Raw genomic sequence first — 25,529 nt, 5'->3', positions numbered from 1 at the left:
GCTCTAAAAGCTATAGGGTATACATATATCATGAGACTTTATTAACTTATAAATCTGTTGATTACAATCTTATTTTCTAAAGAGAGAATTATCCTAAGCCAATTTGTCGCCCAACGTAATAGCATTTGGTGTCTATAATGAAAATTAGCTTATGTCAGGGTAAGTTCATTTATAATTTTAGATTAACAGAATTAGACACAGTAAAGTGTTCACATAGATGGAATAATAAAATGCAATATGTTTTCCTTTCATTTTCATGACATCTGTTACTCTGCAAGTCACAAGCAAACATCTTGCTTCAGAGTTCTTGAAATATTATTTGAAAAGAGGAATTTCTCCTTCCGTATTCCACAAAAAGTTAGATTGATATATGACATCACTTACTGTAAAGGTGTAGATCCAATACAAACTGGAAGTTCTGATGAAGAAAAACCCTGAAAAATCGTGTCCCTTAGTTGCAGGGGCTGCTCTGCTGCAATTCTTCACTACCTCCATTCAACTAACTTGCCTCTTGGTTATATTGCACTGACCCTTGGGTCTTGGAGACACTGGGGTTTAAAATCAATCATTCCAAAAAGTTTTTGTTCGAATTCTGAAACAGTGGTGGGTGAGCCGCACAGGAGTGCGAGCATGACACAGAACTTCAGAGGTTGGCAGTGTTGCTCCGGAAGACTTGTCCTGAAGCACACTCTGAAGCGAAACGCAGAGAGCATCCAAAGTTTTTACACCCTTGCACACAATATAAGCAGAAATCTACACACTCTAAAATGTAAGTCAGATTTTCTTGGGCCGTCTGACAACTCAAACTTGGGGTCCTTCAGAATCACAGATCATTGACTTGGAGACTTTGTACCTACTTATTCAATGACAACTGATGAAGTCACAAATCTCTTCATGGAAAACATCACGCAAGCTTCTACACGGCCTTTTCATCACCATCTCCCTTCCCAGTGACGGCTCTGTGACGCGGTTGTGTCTGTCTCATCTCTAGCTCTCAGTCACAGCTGCATTCAGATTCCTTCAGGAGGATATCAAGGACATTTGCCCTGCCCCAAGCCACAGTTTCTACCTATGTACTGTTTGGGAGGGTTGAGAGGAGATGAAGCGATGGTGGTCTGCAGCTAAAGCTGTTTCTAAGCTCTTACCCCTCTCAGCCCTTCCCACTCTGACTCCATTTCTTTACAGTGGCTGGGAATCAACTGCAAAATAAGGAAGTTTTCCTTCTAGCAACCTGTATTTTTACTTGTCTCTCAGTCCAGTGTGACAAGCAAGGAAGGAAAAGAAAGGGCAACCCCGCTAGTTATTTATTTAGATTTGCTACAAATATTCAGAGGTCGCAGTAGCCCTGTTACCCAAAAAGTAAACAGCAGCAGTGACGCACTCCAAGAAAGCATCTCCCAAGCCTACTCCGAACAACAAAAATAACTACTGCCAGCACCAACTGGCATGTGTCAAAACTCAATGCTATTCTTGGAGCAGATGCAGGCTCAGGAATTTTTTTTTATCTCTCTCTCTTTTTTTTTTTTTTTAAGCAAAGTAATTTCAAAGCAGCCCAACCAACACGTGTGATGTGCGTGATGGTCTTGGCAGCCACTAATTTTCTAAATGATAATTACTGGCAGTTTGTCAGTCTTAACAGTTTGAGACAGGCAGTTTGACAATGGTAACGGACGCTGCCGAACCAAACTACAGTTCCCACGGGCTCTCTCGTGTGCACTTTTTCCTTCCTGCCAGTTGGAGAATTTCAAGTGCTCTGCTATGATCTGGCAAATCCTCACCCTGCCCCTGCACTGCTCCTCAGATCACTGCCAGCGGGGCCCCATTACATCTCCATAGCATACACCATAAAAAAAAAGTATTCATTTTTCACAATGTATTAATTGTGCCCCCTCTGCCACATGGTTGCAAATAGCTCTGGCAAACAACTGCACCTCAATGAATAAAAAGTTTGTTTGACCAAAGAGTAATTGGAGTTGCTTGGCACTGAAGATGAATACAGCAATGCTCCAGCTGACACATCTTGCACAGATAGTCCTATTGGGTCTCCTGTACTTACGTCTATATAGAAAACACAGTAAATAACCTTTCTTGGAGCTTCAGACTTAAAAGAGCAAGGGTTCTGGGCAAAATGAAATATTAGCTTCTTTAGACTCTGAATGACTGCATTTATCTATTGACCCTTTCTTTGCATTCAGTAAGCCACAACAAAGTGCTTTCACAGATGAACTTTGACAAGTTCTGTTTTTTTCCTCAAGCATATGAAGAAATTTTATTAAACACATCCATAGTCACAAAATAAGCTGGCATTAAAGCATTAAATGAATACCAGTTAGAAAGGAAAAAAAAGATACCTTTTTTTTTTTTTAAACTTGAAAACTGATCTTTCACATTGCATTAAAAAGCTGTAACTCTATACTTTAGATCTGGGTGAACTGAGCAAGTTAAATCAGAGGTACTAAATCTCTGGAATGTCAGTGCTATACCCACTTTCAGCCAAACCTTCAGTGCTCCTGATGTTTGTTTGTTTGTGTTTTTTGTGGTTTTTTTTTGTTTTTGTTTTTTTTTTTTTTTGTTTTTTGTTTTTTGTTTTTTGTTTTTTTTCTTCTTCAAAGCCCACTTAATGCCGTTCAGTGTTCACATGATGCAATATTCATCAGCTATGTGTGGTTTTCCCCTCTTGCAGGTTTTTACACCCCCTGTCTTTTAGATTTTCTAATGATAATCATTTTGTGCCAGCAATTTCAAAGTTTTTGCCACAGAGGAGAAATGTGCTTTTTGTCATCATTTTGCACCCAGAACTCACCACTCTCATTGCCAGGGATTTTAATGGAGCAGGATTTTCACAGGAACAAGGCCAGATGCTTTACATCAAAAGGACCAACACTACTAAGGACTCCTAAGGACTCCTAGAGTGGAAGCTTTGCATTTGTCTGATCATCCTTCCTGCCAACATCAACAGGAAAAATCCCACTGTTGTGGTTTAACCCAGCAGGCAACTAAACACCACAAACAGCTGCTCACTCCTTCCTGCCCCCCCACATTGGGATGGGAGAGAGAATCATGAAAAAAAAAAAAAAAGGGGGAAAACTCATGGGTTAAGACAAAGACAGTTTAACAAGGCAGAAAGGGAAATAATAATAATGATGATGACAACACTAAAACAATATATGCAACAATTGATGCACGATGTAATTGCTCACCAGCTACCAACTTATACCCAGCCAGCTCCCAAGCAGTGGCTACATAGCTAACTTTCCTCCTACTTTATATAGTGAGCATGATGTCATATGGTGTGGAATATCCCTTTGGTCAGTTTGGGTCAGCTGTCCCAACTGTGTCCCCTCCCAGCTTCTTGTGCACTCCCAGTCCCCCACCACTGGGCAGGATGAGACACTTGACTTAATGTAAGCACTGCTTGGCAACAACTAAGACATCAGTGCGTTATCGACATTATTTTCACACTAAATCAAAAACTCAGCATTATACCAGCTAATAGGAAGAAAATTAACTCTGTCCCAGCCGAAACCAGGACACCCACTCATTTCTATAGGAGCAGGCTCCCACAGACAGAGGAAAAACCACTAAGCACATACAGCTGCTTCCTACTGTCAGTCAAATGGAAGAGGTACTTTTTCAGAGAGTAGGAGAATCCACCACAAAAGCTGCATCACAAGTATTATATTCTGACATGAAATACAACACCTTAGTGAAAATATATTGCAGGCCTTTGGAAAGGTAAAAGGGATAAATAAACCATTTAACCTTTTTGTTTGAAAACCTCAGACATGAACTGCAACCTTTCATTTCATCGTAAAGCTACCATAGTGGTCTGAATCCTAAGGCAAAGCAAACTATTGAAAGAGAAAGAAAATGAGCCCAAAACCCTGAGCAAAAGCAAACCCCAGCATATACCAGAAAAGTAAACCCAGGTGCTTTTCCAGACGACCCCTTTGATTACCTCTCTGCCAGGGACGCTGCTCACCAGCTCTGAAGCCAGAGAACACCCATGACAGGGCCATGCCCAGCTGAGGAAGACCCCTTGCCCATTAGCACCATTGCTCAGAGTGTGGCTGATGTACGAGGTCCCATGCACACCCCCAGGGCAGGCACAGGGGCTCTCAGCAGGGACTGCAGACAGTTAGCCCAGCCTCAGCTTCTTCTGCCCGCCTGACAGCTCTCCTTGTGCTCTTCACAGAGGAGAGACTCACTTTGCTGGAGGGTGCTCAGAAAAAGCATCCAAAGCATAATCTTTGTCTAGATTTTGATTGACTGATTTTTCTCACAGATACCAATGTTTTTATGAAAATAAGTGGTCCTGGTGTGAGTCAGAATATTTTAGATATTGAAGGGAATGCAATTAAAAAAAAAAAAAGACAATGTTTTTGGTCATCCCCTTCCTCTTCCAGCACTTCAGTAGAAATACTAGTTACAAAAACCCAAGAAGGGGGAGAGGAACCTCAGAAGAGATCTTAAACTGTGGAGAAAGAAGTATGGGGTAAAAACCTAGGGGTGGCAGAAGGAAGTCCTTAACAGAAGGTGAAGGAAATGTAATTTCAGTGTAAGTCAATGCCATGTGATACTGCCTGGTTACTGGAGGGAAATTCCAGGGGCAGTGAAGAAGGTATGTGTGGGGCAGAAGTATCTCCACACAAAAATCTCCACCAATGCTCCTCCCTCACACAGTGACACAAGCAGCCTACCACTGGTAGCATCTGCTCTACAAGTGGTTCGGCAGAGATCTGTGCAAAGCTTCCTTGGTGGGGACCAGGGCACGGAGGCACTGCTGGCAGCAGGTGTAAAAACCAGCAGGTTGAAAGTGTACATGGGTTCTGGAAATAATGAAGTCAGTCTCTTCTCTGGGAGATGTGGTGGGACTTTCTACAGAGTCCTTCCAGCACTGCACCCTTCATAACTAAGAGTCCAGCAGCTGTATCTCAGGATACGTGTGTGCACATGCCCTGAATAGTCACAAGGCAGAACCTCAAGCAGCAAGAAATACCCAGACTCTGGTCAGGCAATATAGTAAGGCATAGCCCCCATAGGTTGATATGAGCGCTTTGACAATCAGTTCCTTGAAGATGAGGTTACAGCATCATCTATTTCATGCCACCATTTTCTTCCAGATAAGTACTCAGTCCCACTACAAAACCACTACCTTGCTTCTTCAGAGGAGTAAGTGGTTTCTGAGGAGGGAGCAGCTGGCACATCCCTCTGGACGGACGGATGGATGCTGATGCAGGTGGTGCCAGCTGCAGGTCCCCTTTGCAAACACCAGTGACCAGTGCTGGCAATGACTCTCGCCTCATTGCTCTGTGGAGGTTGGTGACTGCATGAGGCTTTGACAGAAAGCCCATGTTGCTGAGGACACAGACTCTGGCCTCACCTCCTCTTCCATTCCCCAGGCTTCTGGGCAAAAAGCACAGAAAACTTCACCTCGGGGTAGCTAAAAGCAGTCTTAACAATTTCATGGCTTCCCTTCAATTTGTGCACTCTTTTGCTCTCATCTCTGTGCTTTCATACAGAAAGATAGTGCATAGCTTTCTCAGCTGTGACAAACTGTGAAGATTAACATGGCGACTGTTGAAAGATTTAGGGACAAATCCAAAAAAAGTATTTAGGAATCTGGCTTTTAAATCCTATTCAATGTAAGTTTAAATCCTTAAGTACCTCCTTGGCTTTAGCCCTGCAGCTTTAACAGGGAAGCCAACTTTTTGAGTAATCACATGTTCTTTCAACTTTGCTGCCTTACTTCCATGAAAGAGAATGGGACAAAATAACTAGATCACACTTCCTATTTAAATAGAAAATGAGAAAGTCTGTGGTATGCACAAGCAGCTGAAAAGAAGGATTTTAAATATTTGGCATTTGTATTTCTGAATGTAATCTGCATTAGAAACACCCATCCACACAGCTAGCACAATTGCAAGCAGCTATTAGATTTATGCATGCATGTAAAACAAAGCAGCTTTCATTATCTGTAACCTGATTGACATGGGTGACCATGCACCTCTCAGCTTGTGGAACATCTGTGTCAGTCCACTTTCTCTTTCCCTTTGAGCTTTCCTCCCTGAAGCTCTCTGTTGTTCTGATTAGTCATGTGTGCTCGGGAGAGGAAGATCACTTAGTAACAGCAAGGTCAGTGGGTGCATATGCTATCTGTATCTGTAGTCACTCTAAAGGTTCCTCAATGCACCCAAAAATGACATCCTCTGGGCCTCGCCACTTTCAGCAGAGCATACAAAACACAGTCGGGTAGTCCTTAAATAGGCTTCTGCAACCCATGGGGATGGCAACTCACTGAACAGCCCCACCTGTTTTGAGGTGGGGAATTTAGGTGCTCACGATTACCTGAGCTTGGTGCCGGAGAGAGAGGAATAGCAGTTATCAGTTACCTTTCACTGAGAAAGAAAATAATGAAGTTTCCAGCCTTGCGAGTGGACATACCTTGACAAACTGTTAAGGGTCAATGTTTCTTTAGGAGCAAAAGGCAGAGGAGTGGAACAAACTGTTCAAACCATTCCTCTCCAAGATACTACACAGTATCTGAGATGCCAACTACCAATTCTCCCAGCTGTGTGTTTGCAGGATAGTAGAGGGAGAAGGAGAATAACCCAGGGCTCACATAGGGCACTAACAACTTTAGCAACACAATGCTCTCTTACCTGTAATTCAGTAAGTTGGTCCAGATATCTCATGAAAGAGAAGAGCTTCCAGTTTCAAAAGTTTTACTGGAGTGCTGCTGCAGGGGAAATTTCTACTGACGGCAAGATCTCACTGAAAGCACCTGAGCATCTCATTGTTCCTAACAGAACATGGTGTCCCCAAAAAAGGAAAATACTCCATTAAGTATCCAAAGAATCTCATAGTCCATGTGTTTGCCCAGCTCTCAAGACCAATACTGGAAAAGGGCAAATAATTTGGGTTTTCACACATGTGATTTTCGTCAGCCACATCAGATAATAAAAACTCAAGGCTTCAGTCTGCCTATAAGGCTTCATGGCAGAAATAAAAACAACAACAAAAAAACCCAAACCCAAACCTATTAACTATATATATATCCTGGGGAAACAGAACTTGCACTGTTTAAAATTGCTGGTCTAATGCTTCCTCACAGCCTCAAATGTAAGTTATGGGTATCTCCTAACAAAATCCCACTTAAGAAGTTGTTATGAAATTACTCTATTCCGTGATAACAATGCACACCCAGTCTATGAAGCACTTTGATATCTATGCAAAACAGCTCTAAAACATTAAAAGAAGTAGACTTATTTTCATTTTCAAAAAAGTGTTTAGTTACCCCAGGCATACAACCTGGCATTTGAATGAGGGTGGATTTTTCCAGGCACTTTTCTCAAACAGCTTTGAGAAGCACAGGTCACTTTGTGATGGCACCACCTTTGGGTGCCCCCTAATCAATGAGAGATTAAAACCATAAGCATCCTTGTTTCTTAAGAAGGCTGGTACAGGAAGAGGTAGTTAGCGAAGAACAAAATCTTTAAAACCCATCTGAATGTCCCACGAGACACATTTGTGCAGTCAGAATAAGAACCTAATTTGCTCTCTGATTATTTACACACTGAATGTGTCCCTACTAGCACCCAAACTGGCTTGCCTTGAAATGCAGATCTCCTATACGGGACAGTGACCTGTGCTGCCAAGGCACTGCATGTCATACAGCCCTTTCCCTTCACACCCAAGCAGCAGATTCTTGAGCAGCACCGCAAAAGGCACGACTGCACAGAAGGAGAGCCAAAGACATGAAGCAATTACCTCTTTTTCCTCAAGGCCACATGATTCTCAAGATAGCTACTGTTATTGCACCATCAGTTGTAAGCTCCTACACAGGAGTGTAATGGCAGCTGACTCCCTTCACGCCTACCAGTGAGAGCTGTTTCACAGAAACAGACAATCTTTATCATTTATCCACTAGTTTCCTTTTACAGTTTAAAAATCAGTAGCCAGTATGAACTCCTATCTGCAGATTTGTCTTCATACAGCTTTGCCTTTAAACAATCACCTCTTTCTTTTCAGCAACCACATTTGTTTCTAGTTAGGAGTTGCTGCTTTCAGCTCCATTATCTCTTGCTCTGCAGTTGCTCTAGAAGAAGTAAGATAGATAGATATGATTAATTCAGATACTGACCACGTGCCATGAGATCTGAGCTTTTATTCTAGTGCTTCTTCTCTACCTCTACCCCCAAGTCCACCCTTGCACGTAGTTACTGTGACTTGCTCAACAGTCAGTAGTAGAGCTGTGCGTAGGATGGCAACTTTATAGAAATTATCTCCAATGTGCTTCTTTTTTTCTGTGTAAAGTGTATACAAGTGGTTTCTTTGGAACATTTGTTCATCGTTTGCATGGTGAACATTGCAACACAAGCCAGCTTTAATATTTTGTACAGGAAATAAGTCATCTGCAACGGGAAAGTCACATGCTACAGTGCTACAGTTGGGCCAACTGATAGCCAAGAGGCAACTCTGCACAAGTGATACTGCATGGGATGGAGACAGATCAGTGTTTGATTGTGGTGACGGAGTGACACCTCGTACACCAAAGTCTCCTACTTGAGCACAGAAGAGTTACAGTGAATGCTGCCATGCAGGGTGGAGCATCTTCAAGCATGAGTAGGTATTACCCAGAATATTACTATTTCAACACATCAGCTTCATTTCACGGGACTGAACACAGTTATGGCAACTTCAGCTTAACAGTTAATATAGGCACATGCAAAACCATGTTCACTATCCCTTCTAACAAACCATGGAATGACACAGTATTATTTTCAGGTATGGACAAGACCTCAGTTACTGTAACAGCTCTGTGTCCAGCTTTTGCTAAGGAAATACCACAGGATACTAATCAATTGTACGTTCATCAGAAGCTCACTAGATTATTAATAGACTCATGTAATACAAGCTGCAGAGTCCTTTATTTTCAAGATGAAAAATACATAGGAAATGTTCTCAAAAATAAATGTTTTTGTGCTTTTTAAAATTATTATTTTTCAACTTATTATGGGATACTGATCTATGCATCTTTATCCGATTTTTATTCTACTTAATAGCATTCAAGTAAATGGAAAAGGGCATTCATTATTTGTTGTTTTAAAGAAAAAACATATAAGGATGTGTAGGACTGTCAATATCAGAGCAAAGAATGGTGGCAAAATTGGGCTAGCTTTAGATTTGCTTCCTTTTTCCTAGCTCCAAATGAGGCTAGGAAACAGGAGACTTGCAGAATCTTCTTTGGCTGCTAGTTCATACAGGAATGAAAATGGAACACTATCTGGGAAAACAAACAAACAAACAAACAGCTGTACTTCTTTTGAATCATGGAAAGCACAAAACATGAAGAAAATGCTAATTCTTGATAAAAATGAACAACATGACACTTTGCATTACAGTGAACTTTATGGAAAGGACAGTCAGAATTCACTTTTAAAAGACCAAGCTCCTAGCTCACCAATAATATTAGACCCATCAATAGGGATTACCTGCGATTCTTCACGGTTTATCTATTTGAAAGAATTAGCTCTCTGAAGTAATGCTTTCACTGAAACAGTTTTCATTGCAGACTTTCCTCACTTGGCAATCTGAGGTATTTGGAGACTGTGTCAGTAATTCAAATACACAAATCGGGCCATTTCCTTCCTTATATCAGCTACCCAAAAGGTTTTGGGAAAGCAATGCTTGTTTTTTCCCCAAGCACACATGCAGAAATACAGGTATTTTATACAGGGTACAAGCATGAAAGTGAAACAGGAAGGGAAGAAGAGAAAAGCAGACATCTGAGATTTGAGAGCGCTCTCCAAAGAAAAGCTATTTTTTATGGCATGTAGGCTGAAGAAGTTACCTCCTTTGGTTTGCACTACAGCAGCACAATAAGGCCTGACCTGAGATTATGTCCTCGTCATCTTCCCTGGAGACCATGCAGATATTGAAAACAATAATTAAAAACCAATTCAGATGAGTTCAGCAGATGAAGGGATGCAGTGATCCTCAGGCCTTAGACACGACAAATTGACAATCCCAGTTCAGTCGGGATGAAGGCAACACACTCCTTTGCCCTGTGGCTAGCATGAGACAGGAGAGATGCAGAAGCAATGGTCACATTCCCTGACCTGAGAGGACGTGACTGCCTCAAGACTGATGCTGTTGGGCTCCAGAGAAGTTACATCAGCCACCTCTGAGGTTGCCACTAATTTATAGGCTACGAAGTGAGATTAGAAGTCACGAGGGAAAGGAAATAAGACACCTTTCACCCCCCAAACTGAAAGGATTTGGAGGTTTCTTAGTAAAAATAGCCTCACCATCACTTTGACAAACTAATTAAAAACACAAACGTCAACAGCAAGGTATCCAGAATTAGAAGCCAAAACCCATCCAGTTTTCAGGCCTTAAAGTTGTAATTCAAACAACTTCAGGCAGAATCTTTTGTGCATCTCTCCTAGGGGCCATTATAATGAAGCCAGTGACTATGAGAAAGCAGATGATGAAGTCATTAATATATTATGTACACACAGATACACATGAATTTCTTGAAAATAAACCTCAACTTTTGGACCAAATAAGAATGAGAAATTATGCTAGGAGGAACGGAAAAAGATCATCTGGACTGAGGTAATATCTGTTTGTTTTGATCGATAAGCAATGAAGAGATACATTCAACTGAGCACATGCTTTTGACAGAATTTTATTTCCTATATTCTTCACTTGGATGTATAATAGGGCAAAACCGAAGAGAAGCTGTGGGTGAAGGGAAGCACAAACCCTCCAGCTACTTCATGGTGCTGCGTTTTTCCCTCTGGACCAGGACCAGGCACACCAGGTTCAGCAGACAGGCTGGTCAGCCATGGGGTCCCAGACCCAGAGGTCCTCACTGCTGTGCTGAGGTTCCTGGAGCTCATGACATGGAGTGGAACAGGATTCCCACTGTGGCAGGAATCTCACGCACAAATCTTCATGAGACAGAGACCTGATCGGTTAAGACCAATATTCTTCAGTGTGCAAAGAACATGCTGTAAACTAGGAAAATATTCTGAGCTCCGTACAGACAGGACTACCAGGTCAGCACAAAGTTTACTGTGTTTCAGGTTGCCTACTAGAGGTATTAGATCTATGTTGATCAACTTATCCCACTCCTGATTGTAACCTTTTCCAAAAGTGATAATGAAGAAAAAAAGTATTTCCAGGGCAGTAATTAATTTTTGTGTTTGTGCAACGCTCTTCCTTTGGACATAAAAAATGCCTATCAGACAGGTTATTCTGTTTATATTTTAGGCTACATACAACGCCTTAACATTCAAACCGATACACCTTCCCTGTACAGCTTTAGTCTCATGCATTGACAGAGTCAGAAGGCTCCCACCTTACACACACAGCCCGGCCGAGCTGTCACACAAAGCAAGCAGTGTAGCAGGAATGACTAATGAATAAATTTCAATAAAAAGGGATGTAAAAGGATGTTTACAGATTTTCCACATGGATGTTGTCTATTATGAAGCTATAACTTCCTATCCATTGAGTGTTTACTAGAAAGGCTGAGAATTAAAGATAGAGTCTTTGTGGACAGGAAATGATCCAAGGAAAATTAAACAGATACAGCAATTCACCATCAAAATGGGAGGAAACACTTTAGCCACTAAATAATCAAAATCTTACATGGTACTACAATGCTATTTAAAATTAGAAATAAAGATTTCTCTTAGACATGCACTTCCTCAAGACCTTACAAGAGATTTTATCCAGCCCTCCTTTACTTGATCAGATGGCTATAAATTCCAACAGGAGCTTGACAGATTAACAACTGTAGAATTAGATACATGTTTAATTAAACAAACAACAAAAAAAAAGCATTACACACCCATACATGAACAGAGAATTAATTTGCAGGAAATAATATGCAGTAATATTTCAACCCTAGGCTCACACTGAATGGTCAAAACACCATTTAATTTTTCCTCTAAAAATTTCACGAGGATGCTTTAATATAAACAGACATCACCGAGCTTTGGGAAGAAATATATGATCAAGCGAGATTATATACTTAAAAATTCAATCTCTGTTTTATCAATTACAACCTAATCTAGATTTTTGAACTGCACAATGACATGTTACGTATGGCAATTTTCATCTAAATTCCACAGGAAAGGCACTTCCCATCTGCAGCTGAGCTCTCGGTACACACCCAAGGGCTTCATTCGAAATCTGCTCTTCAGCAGCCAGCGACAGCACTGCACATGTAGCTGTGCACGCAGCAAACACAAAGAGCTGTTAACTATTCATGATAGAGAGCACATGTAAAGGGACTGAAAATGATTATGTGCAGCCACAGATGCGCCGCTTTTACAGAAGTACCCTGGAAGAACACCACGGAAGGGCCTTTTTGCCAAAGAAATTGCTCTGTAAATGCCCAGATGGAATCCCACTGATGTCAAATTAACTTCAGTAAGCTCCCCATCAATTTCCAGATTTATCTTGTTAGAAAAACTTAAAATAGGATATCAAACAATCTAGGCTTAGCTTATAGCCAACACTGGCAGCTTATCACGCTGCAACTTGTAATCGCCTGCACCAAATCTGACATTGTCACAGGAGGGTTTACAGTTCCCTCAGTGCTGTGAAGGAAGATTCACGAGGGAGTTGAGTATCACTGGTTCTGAACTGGATATGAGGCAGTTATTAATGGTGCTACTTTGATTTCCTGTGTTATGTTCAGACAAGCAGAAACTCATCACATGTACAAGCATCAGGTAGGTCCTGTTGTCCAACAAGCATGTATTTTGGCCAAATTACTAAACTCCAAAATAATTTAAAAAGATGGTGGCAAGATTATTTTTCATTAACAATCACATAACAGGGTGTCAGAATATTCTGTGGAAAGAAAAAAAAAAAAAAAAGGAAAGAAAAGGGCTCATTCTCATTTCCATCCTTATTCTTGTCACTCCAGAGCTAAGTAGTGTTAAGTTTTTGGCTTCCTTACCACAACAAAGCTGAGACTCCTCTATGTTTTCACTGAGATAAATGTCAACTTGACACATTACCAAGCAATGAAACTTGTGCTATCTATTTATATTCAGAGAGGCACTAAAAAAATAAAATCGGGTTTTGATTTTAGATTACTGCCACTGTGAAACAGTGAAAACTAAACAAAATCAAGTATCTAGTTACTTTTGGGCTATTTTAAAGTGGGCTCAGTCTTAACATTACACACCCAGCACAGGGCGAGACTAACAAACAATGGCAGCTTAAGAGAAGTGAGTGATTAGATCTTGAATCCATGTATTGTAAATGATGATAGATACAAGTTTATCTAGGAGTTTCAAATGTCATGGCCATTTGGAATTGAACTGAACATGCATACAAAGACAACAAGAGTCCTTATCCAGATTAATCAGGAAACATTGTTTACAATGAGGGAAGAATATGGCCTTCTTCAAACCAATCCTTCATCCTAAAATGCAGATTGCACTAACACAATTACAAGGAAAACATTTAACACAGACATCTTCGTAGATGGAAACATGACCTGTGCAGCCCAAATTTCATGAACCTTGGGCCAGAAGTACGACTTCACAGTTCCAAACGCTACGTAGTATCTGGTGGTAGCTTGTGAACTTGTTCTAGAAAGCGCATATTGTGTGTTAGCTATCCTCAAGCATAGTTTTGTCCTGTGTTATAACTGCAGAAGGAGAGCTTGGAGTTACCCAAGGCTCAGAAACCCATGAGTTGCAAGCATGCAACTTGTTTCCTCCTAATATCTTATTTCTCTTAAGTCAATAGTGCTCCCAACATTCACTTAATGAAGTAATACTAAATAAAGATCCTGCTGAAAACACCTTTACAAAACCTTTTGCATTCAATTTTTTTCTTGCACGCATGCACCGATGGGAAATATCTTAGAAGTTAATTTCCTAGTTGGAAGTAACCAAAAGGATGAAACTGTCCTCATCAGAATACATAGAAAGAAAGCAATAATCAAAAGCTTCATGCATGCTTAACAAAAATATTGAATTGCTCTTCATCTTGCTGGTCAAATTTAAAAATAAAATCATATTGACTCATTAGAACTCAGATTCAGAAACCAACCACTTAAAGTACTTTAAAGGTTAAAAATAAGGTTTTACACTTATACAAAAGATTTGTAACTAAAAAGAGAAAAAAAAAAAGAACTAAAAAAAAATCCCAAAGGCTTTAATTAAAACACCTGAAGTGCTAATTTCAAGAATAAAATAGAAAACCAGCTGGAACCATTAATAAACATATTGCTAAATTAAAACTTACACATCAACAATATAAAGGTAGTCTCCAGTGCAGTTCTTCTCAAAAAAAGAAACAAATCAAATACATCCACTGTACACAACAGGTTTTATACTTGAAAAACTTACAAATGCTTATGTCACACAAAAATGGGGCAATCTAGCAGATATTTTGGCAAAAAGAATGCCTCTGAAGTTGTGGCATTTCACACGCGTGCAGCCTGCGAGGCTCAGCTTAGGTTGCAAAAGATCAAGGTTGCATTCTCAGGCACAGAGAGAAGACTAGAAAAGCAACCCAAAACAAACTGCTAGAGGCCAGAGTCAATTAAGAGACATCTTCCTGGCTTGTGCAATGAAATCTCATCAAGCCCCCAGAAGGCAGTCCCATGCTTCAATTGACTGGTGAAGAAGTAAACAGAATTTAAATTTAATTTGGCCAAATCCAGCTCTGATTGGTGCTACTGAAACACACAAAATAAATTACTGAATCGCTTTGGTAGCCAAGATGATTCCAGCTCTCTTACAGCTGCCAGTGATATCTGTAGTGAAAGCAGAGACCTTCAGCAAATCCTTGAGTTTGGTGGAAAACACTGTTATCCCTTTTACCAAAGCCACACACAAATTTAGTCTGAATAAATTCACAGGAGGAAGGGAGAAAGAAGCTGATGCTGACACAGAGATGCTGACTGGGAGGAAGACTAGAAGCCGAGCTCCCCAGTGTCCTGATGTGAACCACTAGATAAAAAAAAGCCAATTCTGTCAAAGAAGCAACCACTTGCTGGAATTAAACCCTTCATTTCATTTCATTTCCCATGACTTGAGACCTCAAAAAATACAGATTGATATGACCAGGATGACAAACAAAGCCTTATAAGAAAATTGGTGGGCAGGTAAGGGAAGCACTTTGTCCAACATCAAGCACCACACTAGTCAGCCACATCTCTTGTTTTATTTTACAAACTAGTAATCAGTATTGCACAAGTGTTTTCCTTCACAACTATAGTTTAATCTCAGTATCCACCCTACTGGTGTCTCTAGCTCCACCAGCAGTTTGCACCTTGCACAGAGGGGATCAGCTTCTCCTCTGCACTGAGACACCAACCCGAGCTCCATACACTATTTAACCAAAAATTTTGTCTCCTCTGCCCAGCTGGTATCCCAAGGGTTAGGAGGTTAAGACTACCAACAGAAGAGATGCAGCAGAGGCTTATTCACCCATCTGTGCTGCGATGCACCCATGATGTGGATGCCTCAGCTCTACCCAGGGCCATCACATCAGAAGACAGCACACTCTCCCATCCTTCCAACTCATCACACCCTCTGCAGAGGAAGAGGAGGAGAAGGAGCCTCTTCTGTGGCTCTGGTCACATGTCTCAGAACCAGCTAAGCCAAGCCAGAACTACTCACCTCGGTTTTAACGGGGTAATAATCAAATAGCTAGCCCGAGGCAAGAGCCTGACAGCACCAAGGAGTGCATTAGCAAGCACATTGCTAGAATCTCCCTAACGATTAGAGGCTGAAGTGTCAGAATAAAGACTTTATTCAGGCACCACAAATACTACAAAATCAGGTGAAGAAAAATTCTGAAACAATCTGTCTGAAGCAACATAGTTATTGTAATACTGTTTTCTGTATTATAAATTATAATGATACTTGTTTATAAAGTCTTCTGTTTCAAAAGTTTGGAGCAGTAGCTTTATACAAAATTTTCTTTCAGAAAGCACAAGTCTGGCAGTTTTGACCTGATTTTGCCAGTTATGTGATGGCTGCAGCACTGAATATCATGATGAAAGGAATTTCTACTGAAGCCTATATTCTCTCATTTCTACTTCTTAGAGATTATTCTGCAGCACTTCAGAGAGCTCTAAGACATTGCTGTGTCTCTATCCTATGAGATACAGTCCAGATACAGCTGCTTCTTGGGATTTCAAAAATAATTAAAGGCAAGATACAACAAAGCAAGTGTGGAAGAAAGAAAAATGTGGCAGAAGCAACACAAGTCTCTTGGAAAGCAACATATGCGCATTCAGGGTCTGTTAAAAGGCGTACCTTTTTCCATGTTATAAGTTTCTCTCACCTACAAGGCTGATTTGATGGAATAACCCCAGAGCTATTTTATTCCAAGAAAGCAACATGGCTAAAGTTTATCCATTTTGTTACAAATTTGCTACATTTCAACACCCTCCCAGAATTTAAAGTCTTCCTATTAAAAAAAGAAAAAAAAAAAGTGGCAGGGATATAGTCTGATTAAAATTAAAAAGACTTATGTGGTTTTGCGGAAGGTAGATTTGTATTTGAAAGGATTAAGTTTACAACCAGTGTTTTAGCTGTTTGTTATTAGTGGCAGTTCAGAAGCTTCCCCAGTCATATTAAGGAAAACACTACCAAACAAGCAAAAAAAACCCCATAATAGCAGCAGCAAACCCAAGCAAACAAAAAAAGGCAGGGAAGGCAGATTACTTCGCTGTAGGAGGAGCTGCCTTGGCTTCCTGAAGTCTGAAACTGCCTGTAGTCTGTGTAGAGGAGCCAAAGCCGACTCTGACAGAGGGAGGGGTCTCACCCTCCCTGCGCATCGCTGCTGTAACCCACCCAGCCATTGCAGCAGGTGGCTGGGAAGCGCCCTCAACCTGCGACACCCAGAAAGGTGGGCACACACAGTCACAGGAATATCTATGCGTGGAAATCAAGTCTCACACAGCCTGTTGTAGCTCTCTTACAGTGTTTTCCTGGACTCCATTAACAACATATTCACCTGATAAGGCTGAGGTTGCTTTTTCCCTAATACACTAGTGGTCTTTGGAGAGCTGAGCTCCAGGACCTCTGCATGCTCCTTGCTGCCCAGGTCCCAGCGACCAGCAGCTGGGCAATGGCACTTCAGACAACACAAATATGAAAGGGAAACCCACAACCAGTCACGCAGCCATTTCTTACAGGAACTGCCTGTATGTCCTGTAAAGCAGAAAGTTACTTATGTATGTCCCCAAAGCAGAAAGTTACTTATTAAAGACTAAAGTAATCACAAACAGAAAGCAACAAGGGTAACATCAGGCTGGAGATGAAATAATTCCTGCACAGATAATGTACTAATGATTAAATATATTAACATAAACATGTTTTATTTATGGATGAAATGCATAACTTACTACTGCTACAGTCTAGAGCATTTATACTTTCCAGAGTGAGGGAAATGCACACGAAGCACAAGTAGTTTGTCATTTAATCAACAGCTCTTGAACCTCCAAAAATACTTTTTAACTACATCCATAAAAATTACAGACCACAGCCATGTTTGCCTTGTGATTACTTGAAAGCTAAATAAATCTTTTCTTTGAAGCAGAAACAAGGGTTTTGAAGCTTTTACCAAGTTTTCAGCCACAGATTTTATATATAACAGCATGGATTTAAAACTTATTATACCCCAAAACAGGATCATTTTTGGAAACACCCTACTTGCTGCTTCGATGGGTTTCCATTTAATTCAATCACAGTAATTGTACAGCTCCCACAGTGCTCAGAACTGGTCAGGAAAACAAAGAATATTGCAGAAGTTCCCATTATAGATGACTGGACTCCATTTTAGTGATCTTGCAACCAGGAGCAGGATGTGTCATTCTCTTCTTTTCAGTATCACATTGCAGAAGCAATTAGAAACAGCCACAAATGACACGAATTCTCTTTTCCTGACTTCATATGTACATGTATGTATAAATATACACACACACACATATATATATCCTCTTATCTTAAGCCTTTTAGATCATCCTCAAGTCCCAGCTCTGAAAAACTAACACTACATCTTCAGTCCCATCTTTGCAGAGACTCCATTAACTGCATATATTCCCTGTATTTCATTAGGAAAAATTACTTCAGGACCACATCAATCCCGAAGAAACACCGCTAAGCTTAGCATTCCCTTCAGAAGAGCCCATGTGAAGAGATGGTGCTTGACAACATCTGACAGCTGCAGAACCATCTGAGCAGGTTAGCTGCTGGTGAAATGAAGGCGGGACATGGCTTGTCTCATCTTTGGATATTGCAGCCCTTGAAGGGGCTTGAACTCATGAAGAAAAGGCATTATGGAAATCAATCCTTCTCCTACAAGCAAGTAGTCTGCTGAACTCATCATCACGAGAAACCACTGGGCCTGGAATGCAGGTCCATTTCTCCATACTCTACACCATCCAGCTTTGCTGTGTTGCTGGCAGCGGTGTCAAAAGGGCTATTAAACATCATGTGTAAGGTTTTATGACAGTCTAATTACAAAGGAGGTAGGAGAAGATTTATTGTCTCCTCCCTGTCTCCCTGTGGTGCTTTCCCAAAGCACCACGATCTGGTTAAGTCAGAGCAAGAAGAAGTAACCCAAACTAAATTCTGGAATGCAAATTTAAAATCCCATATCTTAAATAAAAAAGGCAGCAATTTACATTTGGGGCACCTGTAGCTTGCCAACATGTTGCTCTTCATTGCTTAGGAAACCTTTGTGACTCTGTAGACCTTTTGTGCTGAAGTTGTATGCACTGAGTTCAGGCTGAGTTTTCTGAGAAGCCGCAGCCAAAACAACCCAGTCACTTCCAAGAATGTAGCTGGATGAAAAAAAGGAACCTTTTATTCAGACAACACAGGGTATTGAAACTAGTCCCAGCGTAAATGCTTTTCACTCCCGAACTTGTGAGTGCTTGAACCTGGAATCCCAAGGTGGTTTATCTGCAGTGTTTTATCTGCAGGTTCATATAAGTCAGGTGAACTAAAAAACATCATCCTGACCACTGTTTTGCAAAACCTTCCCATTTTAAATTAGGTATGAGGGAACACATGGCAAATCTGCTAAATCAAGGGACAGAATTAAGACTTCTCAGTCATTTCATAAGTGTAAATTTCAACAGCACTTATTGGTAAAAAAGATGCTGTTGGGATGTGTAATACGTTCATCTCACAGATGTAAACAAGTTCAACTAAAGTCCATCAAGGACTCTTATCTGATGAAGTCTGAAGAGAGATTTACTTGAAGGTGACGAGAGAAATATTTAAACTTCTGTTACAGTCCATGTAATTTCCTCGAGAAACTTTTGTTTCTACCCATCGAGGATATAAATTCTATGTATAAAATATGTGTTCTACAGCATCCTCCCTTCCATTCAAAAAGGCTGATTCCCATTTTAATACAAAGCAGAATTAAACTGCGATCTCGGCTTAGCATTAATGGGGACAGCAAATATAGCACCCTAAGATAAAGCGCCTATAACGTACATAACTTATCTGTACAGAACAAGCTGGCAGAGTGGTTACATCTTTAGCAAACCACACAATATAAAAAGGATTTACTTGCATGCAAGAACATTTGCAGTCTCTATGCAGTTTTACTTTGAATAGATTTAACATTTAACTAGTTCAACCACATTAATCCTTGAGCTCCAGACTCCTGGAAAAGTATTTATAATTTTTCATTTAGAACTAAAAATGACATTTGCAGCAACAAAAGGTGCAATTTCAAAGAGCCGTATGCAAATTTTAAACATCACTATCTAAATAAATATGAAAACCTCCCAACTTTCTCAGAAAAGTAAGATTCATAGCAAAGCTGCACTATTCTAATTTATATCAGAATGAGTTTTAAGCTTTAAAAGCGAGAACTTGGTGCAGCTTTTTCTTAGATAGGAAAGCCCATCATTTTTGAAGTGTCCCAATTGCAAAGGCTAAATTGTAGCAGTAATGATGAAATACTCCAGTCAGAAAGAGCTCTACATTGAAAATTTAAATGAGACACCAACTCAGTGCAGTTACTGATAATGCAAGCTAATTAGGCACATTTTTGAACATTTGTCCTATTTCTTCACTGCGATTTCCAAGTTTGCTAAAAAGTTTCCTATTGTGCTGCACACCATGCTCCAGGGTTGGCAACAGCTGCCCTTTAAGCCCTTGAAAGTTTATCTTGAGATAAAGGTATAGAGAAATGGACCAGAGGAAAGCATGTTTTACTGACACTACACTTGCTTTCCTAATGGAGATAGGCAGGTGTGTGTTTGTATAGCTAAATCCATCTCCAGTTGCCTCCCATTCCCTGCCACTATTCACTGCCCCCAGCCCTGCTGCAGACCACAACCTTCCAAAAAAACCCCACAAAACACTACAACCAAACAACAACAACAAAAACACACACACAAAAAAACCAAAACACCAAACCCAAAATGCAAAAAATGCTCCTTCTAGATGTTAATCCAAGAAATGAAAAAAACATGAAGCAATTGAGAACAAACACGAATGCCCCGTACATTTCCCACTCCAAGCCAGTTAAAAATACACAAAAGTGGTTTGACATTTTACCATGTGCGCGTTTTACTAAGACAGTACATACGGACCAGCAGACAGAGATTGCCATCTTCTCCTGTCCTGAGTAACTCCTGTGTAACTCTATGGCACCCAGCCCACTCTTCTGGTTCGGCGAACTATAACTTGCTCTTTGCCTTGATGTAACTTGGTCCCTCTCCACAGAGGAGACTCGCACAACAGCTCTGCCACCACTGTGGCTGGCAAAATTTCCTTGGAAGCCAAAGCTTCAGATGGATACGAAATATGACTCCACCTTCTGCAGCAGTGTCTGATTTTTCAAAAATAGCTCATGCGTTGGTTTGTTAAATCAAGTGTTAAAGTGTGCCTCTTATCAGAAACCTCCTGCAATAAGCTGCGTCCCCAGTAAGTCCAGGTCTTCCCCCCTTTTCTGGAGAGCTGCAGGAGAAGAGGAGCTATCTCCTCTGTCTCCTGCTCCCCACAAGAAGCCCCATCCCTCTCCAGCAAGCAGCACTCCACCTGCCTGTCATCATATCTCTCCAATAACCTGTTTTGAGAAACCACTATGACAGCTTGAGTGAGTCTCATCTGACTATTGGGCCTGAACTCAGATATTCCTTCACCACACAAATCTCTTCCATCACACTTCACCAAAGCACCTTTCTCTCTTTTTTCTTTCCACTCTTCCTAGCAGACTTCAGAAAAATCCCTTGTACAGCAACTTCTGCTCTCTGTACCACATTCAATTTGCATTTCCCAGCTAAAAATTGTCATATTTTCTCCCACCAGTTGAAACTTCTGCTGCCAACTCTCCCAGCACTTAATCAAGCATATTTGTCAATGTAGTTGAAAGTATTCACACTGCAAATGTATGTGCTTGATAAAGCAAAGGTATATGCAGGAATAAGTTGCTGAAGAGATTTATGACTTTAAGGAGACATTAATTTGTCTCCTGCTTCCCTCTCCTCAGTTCAATCCCTCTTCAAGGGCTTGTATCCTTCTTCTGCCTGCAGGCACCTCTGTGCCTCTTGTTCAGAGCTGTTGCCTCTTCAGCTTGGTTCAGCCTTTCTATAATATGTTGCAGCATCTTCACCTCACTCTCACAAGCCTCATGTTCAGACTGAGACAATGCAAAAACCCTAATCCCACTCTTTAAGGACAACCCAGGTTAAACAAAAAGCCTCTGCACAGGAACATTCTGAAATAACAAAATGCATATTGCTGTGTTTAATTACAACCAGAGAGCTGTTTGGTTGTGTTAATGAACTTACAGCATCTCCAGTGGTTTTGTTAAAAACTTCTTTGACTTCTTGGCTTCAATACACTCTCATTCGTATTACACAGTACCATGGGGTTTATACTTGTTTCAAGATTTTTTTTTTTTTTTTTGCTTTAGCTTCAAAATTTTTACCTTCCACAAAGTCTTTCCTGTCCTGGCTGAATTTTCTGCCTCCACCACCTCCTCCCTAGAACCTTTTCTCAACCTTATTTCTCAACCATATTCTCTTCCTCACCTCACTCATGTGCCAACAGACACCCCACTAAAACTCCCAGAATTGTTTGTGATCTGCTGCCTGCACTTTCAGGCAGCTCTGCTACCCCCTCAAACACACTCTGCGAGCCCACCTGGACATTGCTCTTCTTTCTTCTTTACCTTAGTAAAGTAGCATTCTACCAGAGCTATACCTTCCCTTGAAAAAAGAGCTGGCTGCAGCTATGCTCTCCCAGACAGATTTGGTTAACCTCAAGTAGAGAAACACGTTTTATTTCCAAGCAAATAAACGAGCTCCACGGAAGATGGGAGGGAAGCAGCAGAAAAAAGGAAGTATTGTACACATATGATTTCTAGTAAGTCTCTGTCAGTGAATCTTCATTTCTTCACTCCATGCAAAGCCTATGCTACCAATCCACTTAAATGTAATTTTGTTTGCAAGAAACAGCACTTTGTTCCTCACTACTGGCTTCCTGACTTCAGCAGGTTCACAAGGTCATACACAATACCTTTGCTGTCCACTTCATTAGTATGAAACCTTCCACCTCTACTTCAGCCTCCCATGAGCTCTAAAGATCGGAATATACTACTAAAATGCACTTTACTCGCAAGTAAGCACAGAAAGGACATAATGGAACAAAAACCTGCAAGTACGGCTTATTTCAGGGCTTGCAGCTGGTGCTACAATGCCTCACTTAGTGGATAAACTTTAAGTTTTCTTCAAAGATCGAACAGCAGAAGCAACATCTTCCCAGACTGTTCCACTAGCACCACTCTTTCCCTTAACACAAAATAAGTCAATGTGGTTTTCATGCCAGTTTGCTCCCTGACCTCTCCAACAGAGCAGTGGTTGGACACTCCAGCTTGCCTGGATTGCAGCCATTTTGGGGAGTGGAAACAGTACATCAGTGTCATAGGGTAGTGGACTGGTGAGGGAGAGGACAAGGAGAAACATATACAGATAAATTTAAATACCTCCTTTTAATCCTTCTGATCTTTAAAAGTCTTTGGAAAACATACACATGTGGCATTTCCTACTTGTAGACTTCAGCAGAATTTTGCATGCAAGATTTTCATTGTACTGAGACGCAATAAGATTGAAGTCTGGGCTGCACTGAGCTCCACAGGTAGAATGAAAGAAGTCTTAATAAAACAACAGATGGCAGAAAAAATCAGTTATTAAAGAAGCAAAGTCTTCAATGCCATGGGCATCTATCATATTTTAACAGTGTTTTTGTGTCACAGATGCTTCGGTCACACAATAGTACAATACGTACTACTGTAATCTTGCTTAAAAGCATCTCTCCTGGAGTCTGAGGCATGTGGATGAGAGATATATTTCCTTCTTTTTTTTTTTTTTTAATTGAATATTTTTTCCTTCACATGCTGCTTTAACAGATGAGTGCCTCTAAAATGAATCACAGAATGAGTACATCTCCACAAACACTACTGCAGTGAAGTAAATTTGACAGCACAAACCCAGTACACTAATAATCTTAAATAAAAACAAGCAAAGAAAGACAATAAGACCAAAGGACCGTACAATCCATTTGGGAAATGCTTCCTGCAGCTGGGGCCAGAGAAGCTCCCCACAGCGCTAACATCTGCATGAGCCAGAGGGAGAATTTATTTCCCCCTGTCCCCAGAAAGAAACAGAGAGGGAGGGAGAAGAGGAAATGGCAGACGGCAGATAATCTCTGTTTTACACGGACAGACTAAATAACAATGGAAAAAGACCACTGTCCTCTGGAGACCACAGGAAACCAGGCACAGGATGTGCCCCTTCCAATTCAATGTGTTAAGTCTACTCTCTGGCCACTGAAATATGACGGGATTTTTCTTAAAGTCACAACCACAAGCAACATCACATTTTACAGACCCTCTTACTATTTGTATGTTAAAGAATACAAATATATTCTTAAATAAATATCCATATATTTAAGCCTACAAGCAATGATACAAAACCTGTTTGATATACCTATATAGCACTTATGACCTGGTTTACATTGTTCCATTAAATGCAAAGAAGAAAACTTCTCGCAGACACAACTGACCTGTTTTTTTTTTTCTGTTTAAAGAAGCAAAAACAAAATTGCAAGTTCTATCAAAAGGCTTTCACGTAACCTTTTCTCAGAGCACAGTATAAATGTTTACCCACCTCTCTCAAAATGTCATCAACTTCCTGCTGGGGACATGCAGTGTGGGCACTGAACCAGCTTTTATTAATAAAATAATGTTAATGAGCATAGGAAATGGTTGGGTTTTTAAACATTTTCTTTAGACTCCTTAAAGTGTTTCACCAAGTGCCTAAATACTTCTGACCAAGGGCTTTTGGGGATTTTTTTAAAATTATAATTCATAAGCAGCTTATACAGGCACACCAGGGATTATACAAATCAAATATTATTTTGTGGTTTTAAAAATACTTTTATTTCAAATAAAAGTAAATTGCCAAACAAGATCTCCTCTCCCTTAAGCTCCCCTCGCAATCCTCCCTCCTTTCCCCTCTCTCTTTCCTTCTAAAAGCCAAGGTGGTAGTAACAAAAAAAAATAAACAAAATCCTTGCACTCTATCAATACAAATTATGAAAAACTTTCAGTTCACATTTAACAAAGGCTTCATTCACAAACACCTCATTTAGTAAGTAAAAGTTGCATGTAGTTTCTTCCTTGTATGTCTTCTGTGCATCCTTATCATCTCGTTTACCAGCACAAGTGCATTTCATAAAATCCTATCACCTCCATTGCAAGCACTCCAGAGATTTATATACTTCCCTGAAGCCTCTTGCTGAGAGTCAGAAAAGAGTGATGACCTGATGAGTTTGTGCTTTGACATGTAGTGGTGGGGGCCTCCAAACAGTTTTGAGAAGTGTTTTAGTACTTATTTTTTAAACAGATGATAAACTAGGTTGTAAAGTTAAGAGAAATTAACCTGAGAGTATTAACTGTTAAATGAAATGAGGGAAGTGAGATCATAGGACTGGAGCTGCATGAAAAGGAGTGGTGATGGTTAATTAAGATTGTGATGATAAGTGCCAAAAGTTAAGTTCTCAATTTCCCCTACACCTTTCAAGTATAATTAGGTTTCAAATAAAACAGAGTAACAGTGCTGATAAACAAGGGATTGCTTGTTTATGTTCTGAGTGTGCTTTGTGTTACCTGTGAAGGACAGTAAGGTTTAATATACATCCATTAAAGAGCTGTTGCACATTCTTTAACTGCAGAGCTCTTATCACAGTATGGACCAGACTCCTAACTATTTAGTTTAAAAAAAAACCCCACAACACTTTGGTCACCCAAAACCACATGGTATGAGCCAGATAGTTACAAAAACAGAAGTCTGAGCTGTAAGATCTTCCGGGATGCCAGGCTTCCTCGCACCACCTCTAATCCCCTCGGACCATTTCCCCCCACACGTACAACACGGTCCCATGGCAGGAACGGAGCGACAATGAGCCTGCAACGCCTACAGTCCCCAACAGCACCAAATTTCC

General features: G+C 40.5%; 1 protein-coding gene and 1 long non-coding RNA gene across 8 annotated transcripts in view; one reads left to right on the top strand and one right to left on the bottom strand.

Moving 5' to 3' along the window:
• Positions 1 to 25,529, bottom strand: part of FYN (FYN proto-oncogene, Src family tyrosine kinase) — a 141,923-nt gene that overhangs the window by 95,268 nt on the left and 21,126 nt on the right. The window lies entirely within an intron of this gene.
• LOC309437601 lies at positions 8,477 to 13,496 on the top strand. 3 transcript variants are annotated; one of them, XR_014183581.1, is made up of 3 exons: positions 8,477 to 8,625; positions 10,452 to 10,620; positions 10,814 to 13,496. It is a non-coding gene; the product is annotated as an uncharacterized lncRNA (long non-coding RNA). The 3 variants fall into 3 exon arrangements; XR_014183582.1 differs by having other exon boundaries at positions 10,729 to 13,496; XR_014183583.1 differs by having other exon boundaries at positions 8,477 to 8,629; positions 10,729 to 13,496.

Source organism: Streptopelia decaocto, assembly GCF_964273445.1.
Source record: "Streptopelia decaocto genome assembly, chromosome: 3".
NCBI classification, from domain to species: domain Eukaryota; kingdom Metazoa; phylum Chordata; class Aves; order Columbiformes; family Columbidae; genus Streptopelia; species Streptopelia decaocto.
The sequence above is the reverse complement of the archived record's forward strand: the minus strand, read 5'-3'. Positions and strand labels throughout refer to the sequence as shown.